The sequence below is a fragment of the Heterodontus francisci genome, chromosome 2 (genome assembly GCF_036365525.1).
Source record: "Heterodontus francisci isolate sHetFra1 chromosome 2, sHetFra1.hap1, whole genome shotgun sequence".
In the NCBI taxonomy this organism is placed as follows: domain Eukaryota; kingdom Metazoa; phylum Chordata; class Chondrichthyes; order Heterodontiformes; family Heterodontidae; genus Heterodontus; species Heterodontus francisci.
Window position 1 is genome coordinate 186,668,703 of NC_090372.1, and position 22,893 is coordinate 186,691,595.

Sequence of the window (22,893 nt, forward strand, 5' to 3'; positions counted from 1 at the left end):
CATTGGTACAAACGACAAATGTAAAAAAAAGGATGAGGTCCTAAAAGCAGAATATAGGGAGTTAGGGAGTAAGTTGAAAAGTAGGACCTCAAAGGTAGTGATCTCAGGATTACTACCAGTGGCACGTGGTAGTCAGAGTAGAAATAGCAGGATATATCGGATGAATATGTGGATGAACAGATGGTGTGAGGGGGAGCATTTTAGATTCCTGGGGCATTGGGACCGGTTCTGGGGGAGGTGGGACCAGTACAAACTGGACGGGTTACAGCTGGGCAGGACCGGGACTGATGTCCTCGGGGGAGTTTTTGCCAGAGTGGTTGGGGAAGGTTTAAACTAAAATGGCAAGGAGTCAGAGGAGGGGGGGATCAAAGACAAGAACAAAAGACAGTAAGGGGAATAAGAAAAGCGATAGGCAGAGAAATCAGAATCAAACAGGACCACAGTGAAAAATAGTGGGAAGGGAACAATTAATGTTAAAAAGACAAGCCTTAAGGCTTTGTGCCTAATGTGCGGAGCATTCGCAATAAAGTGGATGAATTAATCGCGCAAATAGATGTAAATGGGTATGATATAGTCGGGATTACAAAGACATGACGTCAGTGGTAGGGAAGCTGCTGGAGAAGATACTGAGGGATAGGATCTATTCCCATTTGGAAGAAAATGGGCTTATCAGTGATAGGCAACATGGTTTTGTGCAGGGAAGGTCATGTCTTACCAACTTAATAGAATTCTTTGAGGAAGTGACAAAGTTGATTGATGAGGGAAGGGCTGTAGATGTCATATACATGGACTTCAGTAAGGCGTTTGATAAGGTTCCCCATGGTAGGCTGATGGAGAGAGTGAAGTCGCATGGGATCCAGGGTGTACTAGCTAGATGGATAAAGAACTGGCTGGGCAACAGGAGACAGAGAGTAGCAGTGGAAGGGAGTTTCTCAAAATGGAGACGTGTGACCAGTGGTGTTCCACAGGGATCCGTGCTGGGACCACTGTTGTTTGTGATATACATCAATGATTTGGAGGAAAGTATAGGTGGTCTGATTAGCAAGTTTGCAGACGACACTAAGATTGGTGGAGTAGCAGATAGTGAAGGGGACTGTCAGAGAATACAGCAGAATATAAATACATTGGAGAGTTGGGCAGAGAAATGGCAGATGGAGTTCAATCAGGGCAAATGCGAGGTGATGCATTTTGGAAGATCCAATTCAAGAGTGAATTATACAGTAAATGGAAAAGTCCTGGGGAAAATTGATGTACAGAGAGATTTGGGTGTTCAGGTCCACTGTTCCCTGAAGGTGGCAACGCAGGTCAATAGAGTGGTCAAGAAGGCATACGGCATGCTTTCCTTCATCGGACGGGGTATTGAGTACAAGGGTTGGCAGGTCATGTTACAGTTGTATAAGACTTTGGTTCGGCCACATTTGGAATACTGCGTGCAGTTCTGGTCGCCACATTACCAAAAGGATGTAGATGCTTTGGAGAGGGTGCAGAGGAGGTTCACCAGGATGTTGCCTGGTATGGAGGGCGCTAGCTATGAAGAGAGGTTGAGCAGATTAGGATTATTTTCATTAGAAAGACGGAGGTTGAGGGGGGACCTGATTGAGGTGTACAAAATCATGAGAGGTATAGACAGGGTGGATAGCAAGAAGCTTTTTCCCAGAGTGGGGGATTCAATTACTGGGGGTCACGAGTTCAAAGTGAGAGGGGAAAAGTTTAGGGGGGATATGCGTGGAAAGTTGTTTACGCAGAGGGTGATGGGTGCCTGGAACGCGTTGCCAGCGGAGGTGGTAGATGCGGGCACGATAGCGTCTTTTAAGATGTATCTAGACAGATACATGAATGGGCAGGAAGCAAAGAGAGACAGACCCTTAGAAAATAGGCGACATGTTTAGATTAAGGATCTGGATCGGCGCAGGCTTGGAGGGCCGAAGGGCCTGTTCCTGTGCTGTAATTTTCTTTGTTCTTTGTTCTTTGTACATGGCTGCAAGGTGACCAGGGATGGGAAATGAACATCCAGGGATATTCAGTATTTAGGAAGGACAGGCAAAAAGCAAAAGGCGGTGGAGTTGCATTGCTGGTTAAAGAGGAAATGAACGCAATAGTGAGGAAAGATATTAGCTCTGACGATGTGGAATCTGAATGGGTAGAGCTGAGAAACACTAAGGGGCAAAACACGTTAGCGGGGGCTATATATAGACCCCCAAACTGTAGTGGTGATGTTGGGAATGGCATTCAACAGGAAATTAGAGATGCATGTGATAAAGGAACATCTGTAATTATGGGTGACTTTAACCTGCATATAGACTGGGCAAATCAAATTAGTCGCAATACCGTAGAGGAGGAATTCTTGGAGTATATACGGGATGGTTTTCTGGACCAATACATTGAGGAACCAACTAGAGAACAGGCCATCCTAGACTGGGTATTGTGTAATGAGAGAGGAATAATTGACAATCTAGTGGTGCAAGACCCCTTGGGGACGAGCGACCATAATATGATAGAATTCTTCATCGAGATGGAGAGTGACGTAATTGATTCTGAGACAAAGGTCCTGAATCTTATTAAAGGAAACTACGCAGGTATGAGGCGCGAGTTGGCCATGACGGATTGGAAAACGTTACTTAAAGGGATGACGGTGGATAGGCAATGGCAAACATTTAAAGAGCGCATGGATGAACTGCAACAATTGTTTATCCCTGTCTGGCGCAAAAGTAAAACGGCAAAGGTAGCTAAACCATGGCTTACAAGGGAAATTAGAGATAGCATTAGATCCAAGGAAGAGGCATATAAATTTCCCAGGAGAAACAACAGTCCTGAGGATTGGGAGCAGTTTAGAATTCAGCAAAGGAGGACCAAGGGTTTGATTAAGAAGGGGAAAATAGAGTACAAGAGCAAGCTTGTGGGGAACATCAAAACTGACTGTAAAAGTTTCTATAGGTATGTGAAGAGAAAAAGATTGTTGAAGACAAATGTAGGTCCCTTACAGTCAGAAACAGGGTAATTTATTATGGAGAATAAAGAAATGGCTGACCAACTAAATGCATACTTTGGTTCTGTCTTCACAAAGGAGGAAACAAATATCATACCAGAAATGTTGGGAAACACAGGGCTTAGTGAGAGAGAGGAACTGAAGGAAATCAGTATTAGTAGAGAAATGGTGTTGGGGAAATTGATGGGATTGAAGGCCGATAAATCCCCAGGGCCTGATGGTATGCATTCCAGAATACTTAAGGAAGTGGCCCTAGAAATAGTGGATGCATTGGTGGTCATCTTCCAAGATTCTATAGACTCTGGAACAGTTCATACAGATTGTAGGTTAGCTAATGTAACCCCGCTACTTAAAAAGGGAGGTAGAGAGAAAGCAGGGAATTATAGACCAGTCAGCCTGACATCGGTAGTGGGGAAAATTCTAGAGTCCATTATCAAAGATTTTATAAGATTTACAAAAGGGAAATCATGCTTGACAAACCTACTTGAATTCTTCGAGGATGTAACTAGTAGCATTGATGAGGGGGAGCCAGTGGATGTGGTTTATTTGGACTTTCAGAAGGCTTTCGACAAAGTCCCACATATGAGATTAGCATGTAAAATTAAAGTGCATGGGATTGGGGGTAGTGTATTGTGATGGATAGAAAATTGGTTGGTGGACAGGAAACAAAGAGTAGGGATAAGTGGGTCTTTTTCCGAATGGCAGGCAGTGACTAGTGGGGTACTGCAGGGATCGGTGCTAGGACCCCAGCTATTCACAATATACATTAATGATTTAGATGAGGGAACTAAATGTAATATCTTCAAATTTGCAGATGACACAAAACTGGGTGGGAGGGTGAGTTGTGAGGAGGATGCAAAGAGGTTTCAGGGTGATTTGGACAGGTTGAGTGAGTGGGCTAATGCATGGTAGATGCAGGATAATGTGGATAAATGTGAGGTTATCCACTTTGGTAGCAAAAACAGGAAGGCAGATTATTATCTGAACGTCTATAAACTGAGAGAGGAGAATATGCAATGAGACCTGGGTGTTCTCGTACACCAGTCGCTGAAGGTCAGCGTGCAGGTGCAACAGGCAGTAAAAAAGGCAAATGGTATGTTGGTCTTCAAAGTGAGAGGATTTGAGTATGAGCAGGGATGTCTTGCTGCAATTATACAGGGCCTTGGTGAGGCCACACTTGGAATATTGTGTGCAGTTTTGGTCTCCTTATCTGAGGAAAGATGTTCTTGCTATTGAGGGAGTGCAGCGAAGGTTTACCAGACTGATTCCTGGGATGGTGGGACTGACGTATGAGGAGAGGTTGAGTCGATTAGGATTATATTCGCTGGAGTTCAGAAGAGTGAGGGGGGATCTCATAGAAACCTATAAAATTCTAACAGGACTTTGCAGGGTAGATGCAGGAAGGATGTTCCCGATGATGGGGGAGACCAGAACCAGGGGTCATAGTCTCAGGATACGGGGTAAACCTTTCAGTACTGAGATGAGGAGAAATTTCTTCACCCAGAGAATGGTGAACCTGTGGAATTCACTACCACAGAAAGCAGTTGAGGCCAAAACATTGTATGTTTTCAAAAAGGAGTCAGATATAGCTCTTGGGTCTAAAGGGATCAAAGGGTATGGGGCGAAAGCAGGAGCAGGCTACTGAGTTGGATGATCAGCCATGATCATAATGAATGGCGGAGCAGGCTCGAGGGGCCGAATGGCCTACTCCTGCTCCTATTTTCTATGTTTCTATGTCTTCACCTGGTCTGGCCTACATGTGACTCCAGACCCACAGCAATGTGGTTGACTCTTAACTGCCCTCTGAAATGGCCTAGCAAGTCACACAGTTGTGATGGCCACTAAATGCTGGCCTTGCCAGTGACGCCCACATCCCATGAAAATATAAAAAAAAGCTAAATCAGTAGAATACAAGTTGCTGGACCTAATGATGAAACTTCATAGTGCTCTGGCTACCGCATCCAGTTCTAGTCACTGAGAAACAAGAGAGACATACAAATGCTAGAAGCAGTACAGAGAAACGCCATACGGCAGATCTCTTGTATAAGGAGACAGAATTATAAGGAAAGAGTGGAGAAGTTAGAACTTTTCGAAAAGGAGCATCCGAGAGTCATCTGATAGAGACATAGGGCTGGATATTTCCTTTGGGAGTGGGAAACGAAAGTCGGGACCATTTCCAGGTTCTGAACCTGCTCCAGGGGAAGCAGTCATTGGCCCTGAGTTTCATGGGGGATGCCCCCTTAAATGGCTGGAGTCGGGTCTGGTGACCAGTTAGCAGCTTCGGGGAGGGGGGGAATTAAGGCGGGACTACTCAAGTGCGGGCCTGATTTAAACAATGCAAGGCAGCCATTACAGCAGCTGCCATTTCACTGCTGTAACTTCAGTTTGCAAGAGCATTGAAGCTTTGAATTGAAGAATCTCTTAAGAGAGCCAGAGGCCTGGAACCCAGGGCTGGGCAGCCCCTCAATTTGGTGTTGCGGACCTGGAGGTACTCCTTGAGGCCTTAAGGCAGAGAAGGGTGGTTCTCTTTCTGGAGGGTGGCAGGAGGAGGCCACCCACCCAGACTAAGCAGGCCTGGACGGAGAGAGCTGACACAGTTAGCAGAAGGCGTGTGGCGCACAGAATTTGAATCCAGTGCCAGAAGAGGTTTAATGACCTCATTCACTCTGGCAAGGTGAGTGCAACCCTCCCAACCCTCAGGACAGGCCTCTGGGTATTGACCCTCCAGCAGACACTCCAGCTGAGGAGCCTGTGGGCCCATGCGGCTCCTGAGCATGGGAGGAATGTGTGCCCAGGGCTCTTACTGACCCTTCAGAATGGCTCAGAGCTATAGTGCTGCTGAGGACCCGCCAGCACTGAAAAACGCAGATTCTAATGAATAGGCGCAGTTGACATTGGCCATCAAGGCCAGCAGTGCCTTATTTCTCTCTCTTTTGCTTTGCAGGAGAAACGGGCTAATAATGCCGAGAGAGGCCCCAGACTGATGGAGGGAATCCCTACCTTCACGTGATTACACTTGAGGAGGGAGCCATGGACATCGCCAGGGTCATGGACCATTAGGAAGTCGGGCATGGCGAAATGGACATCCGGAGTGGAGATGATGATTAGAGAGTGGAACACATTTAATAAGGGAGTGCATTGGGGAGGCAGTGGTGTGGTGGTAATGTCACTGGATGAATAATCCAGAGCCCAGGCTAATGCTCTGGGGGACATGGGTTCGAATCCCACCACAACAGATGATGAAATTTGAATTTAATTAATAAATCTGGAATTAAAAAGCTAGTCTAATGATGACCATGAAATCATTGTCAATTGTTGTAAAAATCCATTTGGTTCACGAATGCCCTTTAGGGGAAAGAAATCTGCCATCCTTACCTGGTCTGACCTGCATGTGACTCCAGACCCAAAACAATGTGGTTGACTCTTATATAAAAGCAAAATACTGCGGATGCTGGAAATCTGAAACAAAAACAAGAAATGCTGGATTCACTCAGCAGGTCTGGCAGCATCTGTGGAAAGAGAAGCAGAGTTAACGTTTCGGGTCAGTGACCCTTCTTCGGAACTGTTCCGAAGAAGGGTCACTGACCCGAAACGTTAACTCTGCTTCTCTTTCCACAGATGCTGCCAGACCTGCTGAGTGAATCCAGCATTTCTTGTGGTTGACTCTTAACTGCCCTCTGAAATGTTTAGGGCAATTAGGGATGGATAATAAATGCTGGCCTAGCCAGTGACATCTACATCCCACAAAAGAATTTAAAAAAACATGCAACAGCATACTGAAGACTGAGTTGGAATTGGGAAACCTCAGCACTGTGGCAGATTTTGCTTTCCGAGGATAGGTCTCATGATCTCTTCTTGTGTCTCCCATAGGTACATACATCGAGACAATTAGACCAACTCCCTCACCATCACTGGGTCAAGCACAACAACAGCAGAGCTCAGAAGAAACACCATCACATCTTGCAAGCACACCCTCCACCAATGCAAATACAGTGGGTCCTCACGAGCGATTAGATAGCATGGTACCTGGTGATCAGTATGGCACTAGTGTGCAAGAGGAGGTGCCAGAGGCAGAGGCAGATGTGGCCAGTGCCCCTCAGAGGATGAAGGAGAGACACAGTCCTGCTCAGCTGGGCACAGAAGCAGGGCCTTAGGGATCACAGTAAAGGAGGCCCTATAGCAGAAACAGATGTTCTCCAACATGTGAGAGTTCTCTGAAGCAGTGCAGGGTCATGGACTGAGAATGGAGGATTCCATCCAGCCCATATTTGCCACAATGACTCAGGGCTTTGAGCGCATGAGCTCCTCCACCCAGACAGTGGCCAAACTCATGGAGAGCCATATGCGGCAGCACTTAGAGTGCATGCAGGAACCACGCACCGAAGTCCACAGGATGCATGCCACACTATCTAGCATAGACAGGTCACTGGCGCTGATGGCGCAGGGATGTCTGGAGGGGATGCCAGTTGTGCCCCAGCTGTTGCTCCTCTCCAGCCATCTGGAGTCCCAGCCAAGGGCTGAGGATGTCACTGAGGAGGATGAAGGTGCCCCCTCTCAGGGGTCACGATTTTTGGCCTCCTTGGACCCTCTGACAGAGAAGCATCTGTGCAGCAAGTGATGGAGGCTTCCCCACAATGATGCAGGTGCAGCAGCCTCTAGAGGTGCCCCATGAGCACAGGGTGAGCATCACGTAGAGGTAGCTGAGAGCAGAAGCCACTGCATCGGGCAGAACACTGAATGGGTCACTGGAGTGTCTTCTACCTGTCACTGTGCACTGTTTACCTTTCTGAGCCTTGTGTAAATATTGACACTTGAAGCCAGACATTTGAGCTTCCTTTTATTAATGGCAGCACAAGAAAAGAGGTGTGAAGTAGTGAAGATGAGAGCAAGGTTATGTCAATGGTGACGGTGAAACCTTTGGGCCGATGTGCATCCTTCATTGGTGTTAAGAGTTTGCATGTTCCAGGCAGCATCTTCAATGGAAATGTTAGCAGAGGAGCTCAGAGTGAGTTTCATACCATGCCGTTCCTCCTGGGTCAGAGTGACTCAGTCAAAACATGCCTGAATTAGGTGATCCCTGATGTTAATGGCATCCTGATCAGACCCTCGAAACCTGTGCCGGGCCCAGCCACCTCCCTGTGTAGCTAGGGCACCTTGGTGTTCTGCATCATCCGCCTTACCCTCCTCTTCCTCCTCCTCTTCCATGTCCTGCTCCTTATTTTCTTCCAATGAACTGTGTTCTTCCAGGGCCTCACCCTCTTCAAGGTTCACACCCCTCTTGAGGGCCATGTTATGGAGAGCGCAGCAGATCACCACAATGAGCAAGTCCCTTGCAGGAGTGTGTTGCAGCGCCACCCAACTGGTCCAGGCACCGGAACTGCATCTTTAGTAGCCCAATGGCCTGCTCAATGGTTTTTCCTTGTGAGCAGACGATTTTGGTTGTACCGCCTCTGTGCCTCTGTCTCAGGCTCTCAGAGATGGGTGAGTAGTCATCGCTTCAAAGGATATCCCTTATCCCCTAGAATCCAACCATGGAGTGTGGTGGGTGGAGTGAAGAGCTGTGGCAGCCTGGACTGGCGAAGGATGAAAGAGTCCTGGCAGCTGCTAGGAAAGCGAGTGCAAGCGTGGAGGAAGCTCTTGTGATTGAAGACCAGCTGGACGTTGAGGGAGTGGAAGCCCTATCTGTTGATAGATCTCACTAGGCAGTCAATCGGTGCTTTGAAAGCCACATGGGTGCAATTGATGATGGGGAATCCATTGATGGGAGCAAAACCCACTGCCCTCTGTGCCTGCAAGGCCGCACATGTCTGAAATTGAAAGTACAGTCCAGCTCTGACAAATAGGGCATCAGCAGCCAGATGCAGTGGTGTGCAACTGTTTTTGAGAAGCCACCAAGGCCTGCAGGTGATCCTTGGAAGGAGCCAGAGGCAAAGAAATTCAAGGCCACAGTGACTATGACGGCTACTGGCAGGCTGTGAGGAGTGAGGTCTTCAGCAACAAGGGCACAGATTCCTGCGGCCACCATTTCCTGGTTCTCGGTCATCTCAAGGTAGCTCATTCTTCGGTGGTAGATCCTATGCGGAGGGTATGCCATCCGTGTCCTTCCTGCCTTTCACCACTGGACCCAAAATCTAAGAGTTGTGCCCCCATTGCTAGCTGCAGCCCCCAATTGTGTTTGGCAGCCTTGCCCCCTCCTCTTATGCCCCCACAATGCCAGGAGGGTGATGACCCCCTGCACTGCCCGAGCACTTACTGCCCACTCTTCCCACAACCTGCACTGGCCGGATGGCCAAGACCCCGCTGTGTCTTTCATCCTGTCATGGGATCCACCTATTTTGTTGGGGTGGCCATGACTGGCTCCCCGCTGTGTGTCCACCTCCATTCAGCTGGCCTGCCCAGGATAGCGTGTGCTAACTGTATGCCCCTGGCAAAATGAGAACATGCCCCTTAACAAGCTCTCAATGAGCTCTTTAACAATGTTGTAATAAAAGCAAAATATTGCAGATGCCGGAACTCTAAAATGAGAACAGAAACTGCTGGAAACACTCAGCAAGTCTGGCAGTATCTGTGTAGAGAGAAACAGAGTTAATATTTCAGGTCTGTGACCTTTCATCAGAACCTTTTAATGGATCAGGTGGGATCTCAGGGCCATCCTTCCCCCACTCTGGGGAAACTTGCTGACACTGGGAATAGCGTCGGGAAACCGTTATGGCAGCCCGACCTGGTAGTTTCATCTCCTGCTCACTTCTGTTCCCATATTATTATTCCCATATAATTCAGCCCATAGAAGATTGTGAAGGCATTAGAAAAATAAAATATGGAATGTTACTTTAAATTAAATTGCAGGGCTAGAACAATGGTGACACATTTTCCACTTTAAAAACTGAGATTTTAGGACAGGAACACTTCAAACAAAGAGTGATCAATATCTGGAATAGGGGTAGTGAATGTAAAAAGGTAGAATCATTTAAGGAAAAATTGGATGTCACAAGAAAGGGAGCTTTAGGATCTTTCTGGTTGGATGAATTAAGAGGGGCCAAATAGCCTACCTCATTTATGATTTTGTTCTGATCTTGAGAATTAGGTTAACAATTCTACTTGCTTTGTATTTTTCAGAGCAAACCCAAGTTAGTTTTGATATGAACAGCTGCCACTCATTCCTGATTGGAGATGCCTAAGTATCCCTAGCAGTTGTGCCACCAGTGCTGTGTTCACTTTGAAGTTTGCTGGTGTACTAAACTGAATTTAATTTAGCTTGACTATTTTCCAATACAAACTTAAAACGCTTTTGACAAAAGTAATCTTTTTCTCTTTATCGTTATTTCTACCTGTATTGATTTCCCATTTGCTGTTTCTCCAACTTGCTTTGCACCATACTGTCCAAGTCACACTTTTGTAGCAGGCAAAGAAACTGTTTTGCAGGGTTCTGTAAGGGGCCTGCTGATGTTCTTTTCTCCCCTCTGACATCCACCCTAGATAGTTTTAATGGCCTCTGCTTGACTCTTATCTGCAGAGATGTGACTCAACAAAGAACTTAGCCTTGACTCAATAAATATCTCTCCATCCCCTTTTGGATGAGAAATCTGCACCTCGCCCTTTTGCATACTGCAGCTGGTGCAGCAGTCATTGTAGTAGACAACACCCTATTCTATGAGTATGTATCCAAGGCCCAAACCAGCAGGGAAAATATTGTTTTGCTTCTTAACAATTGAACTGTTGGTTCAAATTCAAAGAAGCTCTGAAATCTAAAGTCTGTATTCAACTGTACACTCATCCGTACTATGAACGGAAGGTGAATACATATAATGCATCCTGAGGCACCATCACATTTAGGTTTGCAAGTAATGTCTTGTAAGTACAGTAATACAACTTAAATGTACCATTTACACAGGCGAAACCCTGGTGGTTAGTGAATTGTGAGGTATTAAACTGATCCGTTTAGATGAACAAATGACAGACTATGATTTGTCACAGGATAATATTAGAACCATTAATCTGGTGTTTAAATGTCCCTATGTGTCTGAACAGTACAACTGCACACTTGAATGAAAATTTCTTTGTTTAACTTGTCACCATCCCTGCCATGAAATAGGGCATCAGTCATTTATTTCATAAGATTGAACATTTTAACCCTGATTCATATTTCATAGACTCTTATAGTTGCAGTAATGCCAATGTTAGCCTGGGATTTTCTTGCATTCACCAGTAACCTTTAGCTACAGAACAGTCTGCCCTTTTCCTGGCTCAGTTTGCACAATCAAACTCGATTGTAAGTTAAATCCACCTTTCACAAGCTGCATTGCAGATGGATCAGATACCATTTGCTTCTTGTTTAAAATACTTGACATGACTGAGGTAAAAAAAAGGTCATGGTTGGAATGAAAATGATGCACTGCACACTCACACCTTAGTCACACAGGCGGCTTTCGGCAGAACTTCCTATATCTGTAGTTTGTTTGTTTTCGAGAACAGCATGTCACTAACCACATTTTGACTGAAATGGCTCCTATGTCTCAATGGTTGTTCGTGTTTGATCACCTGTTAGAAAAAATGTAACATTTCATTTTAATCTTATCTTACATTCTTCAATTTAAAAATATGTCCCTACAAGCAATTCTTAAATGTCACCTGGATACATTGGATTAGTATGTGGTGGTCTGATCAGTGGTTACCATGGAGATGAATCGTGGTCATCGATTATTTGGCATTTGCCACATTTTTGTGTGCGTGGTCATAAATATGAGTGATGACAATGGAAGAATTTTACTCTCTTGGTGTCAAGAGCTTCCAAGTTAGCTAGGCTATGAATTATATTTAGCTCATAGTAACTAAGCGCAATCCTGTTCCACACACTAGAACAACCCAAATTTTGAGGACCTGATATGCCTGTTTGGATTCAACAACATCATGCATTTATATAACATTTTTAAAGTAGTGAAGATATTTCAAGTTGCTTCACAGGAGTATTATCAGACACTTGACATCAAAATACATAAAGTGATGTTCTGGCAGGTGATGAAAAACTTGGTCAAACAGGTTGGGTAACCTCATGGTTCGGTTTATCTCTCACTCACTTACCATAAAGCTAGGGAATCCAGTCTGGTTCAATGAGGAGTTCAGGAGAGCATGCCAGGAGCAGCACCAGGCATACTTAAAAATGAGGTGCCAACCTGGTGAAACTACAACACAGGACTACCTGTAGGCTAAACAGCGAAAGCAGCATGCGGTAGGCAGAGCTAAGCAATCCCACAACCAACGGATTAGATCAAAGCTCTGCAGTCCTGTCACATCCAGTCATGAACGGTGGTGGACAATTAAACAACTAACTGGAGGAGGAGGCTCCACAAACAACCCCATCCTTGATGATGGGGGAGCCCAGCACATCAGTGCAAAAGACAAGGTTGAAGAATTTGCAACCATTTCAGCTAGAAATGCCAACTGAATGATCCATTTAGGACTCCTCCTGAGGTTTCTAGCATTACAGGTGTCTTCAGCCAATTCCACCAAGGCACTGGATACAGCAAAGGCTAAGGGCCCTGTCAATGTCTGTGCTCCAGAACAGGCCGCGCCCCTAGCCAAGCTGTTCCCGTTCAGCTACAACATTGGCATCTACCCGACAATGTGTAAAATTCCCCAGATATTGTTGTGCGATTGCCAGCTTCTCATAACACCTAAAGCAGGACAAATCCAATCCAGCCAATTACCGCCCTATCAGTCTACTCTCAATCATCAGCAAAGTGATGGAAGGGGTCATTGACTGTTCAATCAAGCAGCACTTGTTTAGCAATTAGCAACTCATTAATGCTTAGTTTGGGTTTTGCCAGGGGGCACTCAGTCCAGACCTCCTCATAGCCTCACAAACCCGCAACCTCTGCCACCTAGAAGGACAAGGGCAGCAGGTGCATGGAAATACCATCACCTGCAAACTTCTCCTTCAAGCCACACACAATCCTGACTTGGAACTATATCGCCGTTCCTTCACTGTCGCTGGGTCAAAATCCTGGAATTCCCTTCCTAACAGCACTGTTGGTGTACTACACCAGATAAACTTCAGCAGTTCAAGAAGGCAGCTTTCCACCACCTTCTCAAGGGCAATTAGGGATAGGCAATAAATGCTGGCATTGCCAGTGATGCTTACATCCCCAAATGAATAAAAAAAATACATTGACTGGGATTCACTTAGTGTTAGAGGTCTAGATGGAGCAGAATTTGTAAGGAGCATCCAGGAGGGTTTTCTAGAGCAGTATGTAAATATTCCAACTCGGGAAGGGGCCATACTGGACCTGGTGTTGGGGAATGAGCCCGGCCAGGTGGTTGAAGTTTCAGTAGGGGACTACTTTGGGAATAGTGATCACAATTCCGTAAGTTTTAGAATACTCATGGACAAAGACGAGAGCGGTCCTAAAGGAAGAGTGCTAAATTGGGGGAAGGCCAACTATACCAAAATTCGGCAGGAGCTGGGGAATGTAGATTGGGAGCAGCTGTTTGAAGGTAAATCCACATTTGATATGTGGGAGGCTTTTAAAGAGAGGTTGATTAGCGTGCAGGAGAGACATGTTCCTGTGAAAATGAGGGATAGAAATGGCAAGATTAGGGAACCATGGATGACAGGTGAAATTGTGAGACTAGCTAAGAGGAAAAAGGAAGCATACATAAGGTCTAGGAGGCTGAAGAAAGACGAAGCTTTGAAAGAATATCGGGAATGTAGGACCAATCTGAAACGAGGAATTAAGAGGGCTAAAAGGGGTAATGAAATATCTTTAGCAAACAGGGTTAAGGAAAATTCCAAAGCCTTTTATTCATATATAAGGAGCAAGAGGGTAACTAGAGAAAGGATTGGCCCACTCAAGGACAAAGGAGGAAAGTTATGCATGGAGTCAGAGAAAATGGGTGAGATTCTAAACGAGTACTTTGCATCGGTATTCACCGAGGAGAGGGACATGACGGATGTTGAGGTTAGGGACAGATGTTTGATTACTCTAGGTCAAGTCGGTATAAGGAGGGAGGAAGTGTTGGGTATTCTAAAAGGCATTAAGGTGGACAAGTCCCCAGGTCCAGATGGGATCTATCCCAGGTTACAGAGGGAAGCGAGAGAGGAAATAGCTGGGGCCTTAACAGATATCTTTGCAGCATCCTTAAACACGGGTGAGGTCCCGGAGGACTGGAGAATTGCTAATGTTGTCCCCTTGTTTAAGAAGGGTAGCAGGGAAAATCCAGGTAATTATAGACCGGTGAGCCTGACGTCAGTGGTAGGGAAGCTGCTGGAGAAGATACTGAGGGATAGGATCTATTCCCATTTGGAAGAAAATGGGCTTATCAGTGATAGGTAACATGGCTTTGTGCAGGGAAGGTCATGTCTTACCAACTTAATAGAATTCTTTGAGTAAGTGACAAAGTTGATTGATGAGGGAAGGGCTGTAGATGTCATATACATGGACTTCAGTAAGGCGTTTGATAAGGTTCCCCATGGTAGGCTGATGGAGAAAGTGAAGTCGCATGGGGTCCAGGGTGTACTAGCTAGATGGATAAAGAACTGGCTGGGCAACAGGAGACAGAGAGTAGCAGTGGAAGGGAGTTTCTCAAAATGGAGACGTGTGACCAGTGGTGTTCCACAGGGATCCGTGCTGGGACCACTGTTGTTTGTGATATACATCAATGATTTGGAGGAAAGTATAGGTGGTCTGATTAGCAAGTTTGCAGACGACACTAAGATTGGTGGAGTAGCAGATAGTGAAGGGGACTGTCAGAGAATACAGCAGAATATAAATACATTGGAGAGTTGGGCAGAAAAATGGCAGATGGAGTTCAATCAGGGCAAATGCGAGGTGATGCATTTTGGAAGATCCAATTCAAGAGTGAATTATACAGTAAATGGAAAAGTCCTGGGGAAAATTGACGTACAGAGAGATTTGGGTGTTCAGGTCCACTGTTCCCTGAAGGTGGCAACGCAGGTCAATAGAGTGGTCAAGAAGGCATACGGCATGCTTTCCTTCATCGGACGGGGTATTGAGTACAAGGGTTGGCAGGTCATGTTACAGTTGTATAAGACTTTGGTTCGGCCACATTTGGAATACTGCGTGCAGTTCTGGTCGCCACATTACCAAAAGGATGTAGATGCTTTGGAGAGGGTGCAGAGGAGGTTCACCAGGATGTTGCCTGGTATGGAGGGCGCTAGCTATGAAGAGAGGTTGAGCAGATTAGGATTATTTTCATTAGAAAGACGGAGGTTGAGGGGGGACCTGATTGAGGTGTACAAAATCATGAGAGGTATAGACAGGGTGGATAGCAAGAAGCTTTTTCCCAGATTGGGGGATTCAATTACTAGGGGTCACGAGTTCAAAGTGAGAGGGGAAATGTTTAGGGGGGATATGCGTGGAAAGTTCTTTACGCAGAGGGTGGTGGGTGCCTGGAACGCGTTGCCAGCGGAGGTGGTAGATGCGGGCATGATAGCGTCTTTTAAGATGTATCTAGACAGATACATGAATGGGCAGAAAGCAAAGAGATACAGACCCTTAGAAAATAGGCGACATGTTTAGATAGAGGATCTGGATCGGCGCAGGCTTGGAGGGCCGAAGGGCCTGTTCCTGTGCTGTAATTTTCTTTGTTCTTTGTTCTATTTTAAGGACCTAAAGGCGGAGAGGGAGGAGGAGAGGTTTAGGGAGGGAATTTCAGTGCTTAGGGTCTAGGCAGCTGAAAGCTTGGCCGCCAATGATGGACCAATGAAAATCAGGATGCACGAGTGGGCAGAATTGGATGAGCACAGAGATCTCAAATGGTTGTAGAGCTAGAGGAGGTTAAAAAGATAGAACATACGAATTAGTAGCAGGAGTAGGCTACTGAACGCCTTCATAATTTGAAAAACCTCTATTATGTCTTCTATTAGCCTTCTCTTTTCCAGAGAAAAGAGCCCCGTCCTAAACAATCTTTCCATATAGTTTCTTCCTCTCAATTCTGGTAATGTCTTTGTAGACCTTTTCTGCATTTTATCTAGTGCTTTGACAATCATATGAACATACGAACATACGAATTAGGAGCAGGAGTAGGCCACTCGGCCCTTCGAGCCTGCTCCACCATTCAATAAGTTCATGGCTGAACTGATTACCCCACATTTCCACCTACCCCCAATAACCTTCCACCCCCTTGCTTATCAAGAATCTATTTACCTCTACCTTAAAAATATTCAAAGACTCTGCTTCCACCATCTTTTGAGGAAGAGAATTCCAAAGACTCATGACCCTCTGAGAGAAAAAAATTCGCCTCATCTCTGACTTAAATGGGCGACCCCTTATTTTTAAACAGTGACCCCTAGTTCTAGATTCTCCCAAAAGGGGAAACATCCTTTCCACATCCACCCTGTCAAGACCCCTCAAGATCTTATATGTTTCAATCAAGTCGCTTCTTATTCTTCTAAATTCCAGCAGATGCAAGCCTAGACTGCCCAATCTTTCCCCGTAAGACAGTCCTCCCATTCCAGGTATTATTCTCTGTACTGCCTCCAACGCATTTACATCCTTCCTTAAATAAGGAGATAAGTACTGTACATAGTACTGCAGATGTGGTCTCACCAATGCCCTTATAGCTGAAGCATAACCCCCTACTTTAGTATTCAATTCTCTCGTGATAAACGATAACATTCTATTAGCTTTTCTAATTACATTCTGTAACTGCATTACAAGCTTTTGCAATTTATACACCAGGGCACCCAGATCCCTCTGCATCTCAGAGCTCTGCAATCTCTCACCATTTAGATAATATGCTTCTTTTTTATTCTCCCTGCCAAAGTGGACAATTTCACACTTCCCACATTATACTCCATTTGCCAGGTCTTTGCCCACTCACTTACCCTATCTATATCCCTTTGTAACCCCCTTATGTCCTCTTCACAAGTTACTTTCCTGCCTACCTTCTGTGTCATCAGAAAATTTAGCAACCATATCTTCGGCCCCTTCATCTTAGTCATTTATATAAATTGTAAAAAGTTGAGGCCCCAGCACAGATCCCTGTGGCACACCACTTGTTACATCTGCTAACCAGAAAATGACCCATTTATGCTGACTCATTGTTTCCTCTTAGCTAGCCAATCTTCTATCCATGCCAATATGTTACCCCCTTTACCATGAGCTTTTATTTTCTGCAATAAGCTTTGATATGGCATCTTATCAAATGCCTTCTGGAAATCTAAGTACACCATATCCACCAGTTCTCCTTTATCCACAGCACATGCAACTCCCTCAAAGAACTCCAATAAATTGGTTACATTTGCTATTTTTCAATCTAACAGAACCTTCTCTGAATCTAGGGAATTTTGGAAAATTAAAACTAACACATCAACTATCTCACCAGCCACTTCTTTTAACACCCTAGGATGAAGTCCATCAGGACCCGAGGACTAGTCAGCCTGCAGCTCCAATAATTTATTCAGTACCACTTCCCTGGTGATTGTAATTTTCTTGAGTTCCTCCCTCCCTTCCATTTCCTGACTTACAGCTAATAATGGGATGTTACTTGTATCCTTAATAGTAAAGACTGATGCAAAATATCTGTTCAATTCATCTGCCATCTCCTTATTATTGATTATTAATTCCCAGACTCACTTTCTATAGGACCAATGCTCACTTTGCTAACTCTTTTCTTTTTAAAATATCTATAGAAACTCTTACTATCTGTCTTTATATCTTTAGCTAGCTTTCTCTCGTACTCTAATTTTACCTTCCTTATCAATCTTTTAGTCATTCTTTGCTGTTTTTAATATTCTGTCCAATCTTCTGATCTGCCTCCAATCTTTACGCAAGCATAGGCTTTTTCTTTAAATTTGATACTGTCTTTAACTATTTTAGTTAACCACGGATGTCGGGTCCCACCCTTGGAATTTTTCTTTCTTGTTGAAATGCATCTATTCTGTGTATTCTGAAATATCCCCTTAAATATCTGCCATTGCATTGCTATTGACTTATCCCTTAAGCTAATTTGCCAGTTCACTTTAGCTAGCTCTGCTTTCATGCTCTCATAATTGCCCTGATTTAAGTTTAAAATACTAGGCTTGGACGCACTCAAACTGAATGTAAAATTCAATCATATTATGATCGCTGCTACCTAGGGGAGCCTTAACTATGAGATCATTAATTAATCCTATCTCGTTGCACAATACCAGGGGGTATCAAGGTCATGTAAGGCTTTGAATACAAGGATGAGAATTTTAAAATCGAGACCTTGTTAATCTGGGAGCCAATATAGGTCAGCGAGCGCATGGTTGATGGATAAACATGGAGAAATCTCAGTGCTGACTGGCTCCTTAATTTCTCAGTGCCACTCGAGCATTTCCACCTGAGTCCTATTCTTGCTGCTGTTGGACGTCAAAGCTATTGAAGTTGGTTAGTTACTGTGGGTCTGAATACTTAGAAGACCAGGTATTCCAGCTCAAAATGAGCTGGGGGAAAGGTGTCAGAGTGGCAGGGAGGGGGGGAGAGTGAAGAAACCAGATGTAATGCTAAGGGAATGGAGATTGTATGGATCACTACAGACCTGCACTAAATGGCAAGGGCAGATAAGAGGAGGAGATGACCCACAATGGCAGGATGAGGAAGAGGGAGATGTATGTCAGAATGAACTGAGGTGGTTTGCAGCGGAGGAATACCTCTGTCAATTGAGTGAATGTGAGTGGGCGGACGGGTGTGAGGAGTAGATACTTGACCTGAAGGGAGTAGAGAACCTGTGCACTAAAAGTCTTCAAGGGGTCTGTTACGACCAGGTGAGAAAGGTGTCTAGGGGTCCCTTTCAGCCTTCACCTGGTCTTACCATAACAGGGTTTAATTTTAAACACACTGTGTTTTTAGCTCCCCCTTTGGTGAATCCTTGTTCATCACTTTCCAATTATACAGCACAAATAGGTTTTCCAGGATTGAAAGAAGAAAGATTGAAATTTATTAAACTTAAACTTAACCTCTAAGTCAGTTGACGCCTACGGATATACAACGCACCCACACTAGCATGCATATGTGATATACACATGCAAATAGAGACAGAAAAGAGCAGAAGAAAAATAAAGTGGAAAAGTTTGAGGCAATATCTGAAGAGTTTTTGTTATGGTTCTTCGAGCTCACTGTGGAGTCCTTGATTGTAGGTAGATCTTGCTTTTCATTGGAGCCCAGTATTCTTCTTAAACCTTTTTCGCTGTAGGAGACTTTTCTCTCTTGGGATTCATGTGTCTTCAGTGGATTTGGAGTTCCATGAGAAAGAGATGGAAGCAGACAGGAGAGGCTGTGGCGAGCCAGCCAGAAGAGGTCTTTTCAGTCCAGGAACAAACAGGCACTCTGAGTTCAAACTGGTTGTACAAGTCAGAAAAACACAGGTTGCCAAGCAGGTTAGTCATGTGACTAACTCTCTGACCGTGTCTTGGATTGTATCACTTTAGCAGTCGCTGGAATGCTCCTCTAACACACAATACCTGGTGATCAAGGTCCATTGTGGGTTGAATGTGTCAGGGAATGGTCCTTTGTCCTTCCAAGCACCATCTGTTAATATGCAAATGTCTTTTACAGCCACGGCTGATCTGTTTCACCAGTTATTTCTTCACTCCAGTAACAGTTTAAAATCAATGTTCTTGACAAAATTAATGCGCCCTGTTCTTGGCAGGGGGGTCCTAACATGACAGGTTATAGTGTCTGAGAACTTTGAGGGGAACAGTTGGAGGGGGAGAATTACTATGAAGATAGTTTTGGGAAAGTGCTAGTTTGTTAGAAACCCAAAAATAACTTACTTTTCCTATTTCCTTCAATTATAAATCTATCCAATTTGGAGTATAAACATGTTTAAAATTAACCAAAGTGCAACAAAATCAAAAATTCATGCAACAGCATTGGTGAAACAGCATTTGGAAGTCAGATGCACAATTCTAAGTGCGCTGTTTAGAGCTCTGACTGGAATAATCAAGAATGCAATCTTGAATCCCCTCTTAACTATTTGACAATTAAAAATGAATGTTTCCCTTGTAATAGATTATCTGTTGCTAATACTAGACAGAAGTTTCAAATTACAAAGCAAAATTAACAACTGAATAATAAGAAAAATGTTCTCCATTCATCCATGACTCCTGCTTTATATGATCTGAGTTTTGCTTCACTGTTCTGGTGTTAAGCCACTATCACAGGGCAATGATTTCAGTAAGATTTTGTTGAAGACTTTCATGAGGACAGCGTATACCTGGTGTGTTAACCTTCAAAGCCACAGGTGCTTTCTGTAGCATTTTACACTATGCCCGTGCACTAATATGCAAATTAGGCTTCACTGTTAGATAAGCCAGATCACCGTGTACAATGTGCCCTCAATACAAGTGAATCTTGACTCTGACTAAGCTTAAGTTACAAGCTTGTGTTCACACTGCAGTTCAAGTGTAATTATTAGGTTTTGAATCGTCAGTGTTCTGTGGATGGAGGTGGGTAGGGAATGGGTGGTGTTTCTACATTTGTAGTTATTGGTCAATTTTTGCTAATTTTCTAGGTTTTCATATGTGGTATTCCAACAATTAATTCTTCTTTTTCTGTAAGCCACAATTCGACTAATTCACTAGGACCGTCTTTAATTTTCCTTGCGATATCAACAAGCATTTACACAACCCTTTTTCTCCCATGCCTTCCACACCTCACTAGTTAATAACTAGAGGACTGGAGAAAAGTATACAGTGGGTTTCCCCAGGGGTTGGTATTAGGAGCGTAGAAAGATAGGAGCAGGAGTAGGCCATTTAGCCCTTCGAGCCTGCTCCACCATTCTAGATCATGGCTGATCGTCTACATCAACTCCATATTCCCACACTATCCCCATATCCCTTGATGTCATTAGCAACTAGAAATCTATCAATCTCCGTCTTGAACTTACTCAGTGACTGAGCTTCGACCACCCTCTGGGGCAGAGAATTCCAAAGATTCACCACCCTCTGAGTGAAGATGTTCCTCCTCATCTCAGTCCTAAATGGCTTGTCCCTTATTCTGAGATTGTGTCCCCTGGTTCTAGACCCCACAGCAAGGGGAAACATCCTTTCTGCATCTACCCTGTCTATCCCTTTAAGAATTTTGTAAGTTTCTATGAGATCGCCTCTCATGCTTCTAAACTCTTGAAAATACAGGCACAGTCTCCTCAATCTCTCCTCAGAGGACAATCCCATCATCCCAGGAATCAACCTAGTGAACATCTGCTACACTCCCTCTATGGCAAGTATATCCTTCCTCAGTCAAGGGCACATAATATTCCAGGGGAGCCTGACCAATGCTCCATACAATTGAAGCAAGACTTCTTTGCTCCTGTACTCAAATCCTCTCGTGATAAAATGCTAACATACTGTTTGCCTTCCTAATTGCTTGCTGTACCTGCATGCTAGCTTTCAGTGACTTATGAACAAGGACACCCACGTTCCAATCTCTCACCATTTAAGAAATACTCTGCATCTCCGTTCCTCCCACCAAAGTGGATAACCTCACTCTTATCCACATTATATTCCATCCGCCATGATCTTGCCCACTCACTCAGCCTGTCCAAATCCCCTTGAAGCCTCTTTGCATCCTCCTCACATCTCACATTCCCACCAAGTTTTATGCCATCCGCAAACTTGGAAAAATCACAATTAGTCCCCACATCCAAATCATTGATATAGATTGTGAACAGCTGGTGCCTAGCACTGATCCTTGCGGTACCCCACTGGTCACAGCCTGCCAACCTGAGAATGACCCATTTATTCCTGCTCTCTGTTTTCTGCCTGCTACCCAGTCCTCAATCCATGCCAGCATATTACCCCCAATCCCATGCGCTTTAATTTTGCTTAGCAACCTCCTATGTGGGACTTTTATCAAAAGCCTTCTGGAAGTCCAAATACACCACATCCGCTGGCCCCCTTGTCCCCACATCCTTAAAAAACTCTAACAAGTTTGTCAAACATGATTTCCCCTTCATAAATCCATGTTGACTCTGCCCAACCAGACCATTATTTTCTAAGTGTCCAGTATTCACATCCTTGAATAGATTCTCATATTTTTCCTACTACTGACATCAGGCTAACAGGTCTGTGGTTCCCCGTTTTCTCTCTCCCTCCTTTCTTAAACAGTGGGGTTACATTACATCACAGCAAAGTCATAAGCTGATTGGTTGGTTTGTATCTAACGTAAAGTCTGTTTGTAAAGAGCTTGATACATTCAATACCTTTTAGGAAAAATGGGTTAATAATTGGAGTATAGAAAAAAGGTAGAAGAAAGGTAAAAGTTTTTTTTTCTTGAATTCTTAATTACCTACCTCATATACACAGAAGGAGCTGATTGGTGAGTAATTTTACTTTCTACTTTCTTCTTCTTCTTCTTTGGCCTCCTTGTCTCGAGAGACAATGGGTAAGCGCCTGGAGGTGGTCAGTGGTTTGTGAAGCAGCACCCAGAGTGACTATAAAGGCCAATTCTAGAGTGGCAGACTCTTCCACAGGTTCTGCAGATAGAATTGGTTGACAGGGCTGTTACGCAGTTAGCTCTCCCCTTGCGCTTCTGACTTTTTCCCTGCCAACTGCTAAGTCTCTTCGACTCGCCATGCTTTAGCCCCGCCTTTATGGTTGCCCGCCAGCTCTGGCAACTGATAGCAGCAGGGAGAAGAAGATCCCAAACAGTGTAGGTGCGAGAACACAGCCCTGTTTCACGCCACTCAGGATAGGAAAGGGGTCTGATGAGGCGCGGCTGTGCTGAATTGTGCCTTTCATGCTGTCATGGAATGAGGTGATGATACTTAGTAGCTTTGGTGGGCATCCAATCTTTTCTAGTAGTCTGAAGAGACCACATCTGCTGATAAGGTCAAAGGCTCTGGTGAGATCAATGAAAGCAATGTAGAGGGGCATCTGAAATAAAAACAAGAAATGCTGGAACCACTCAGCAGGTCTGGCAGCA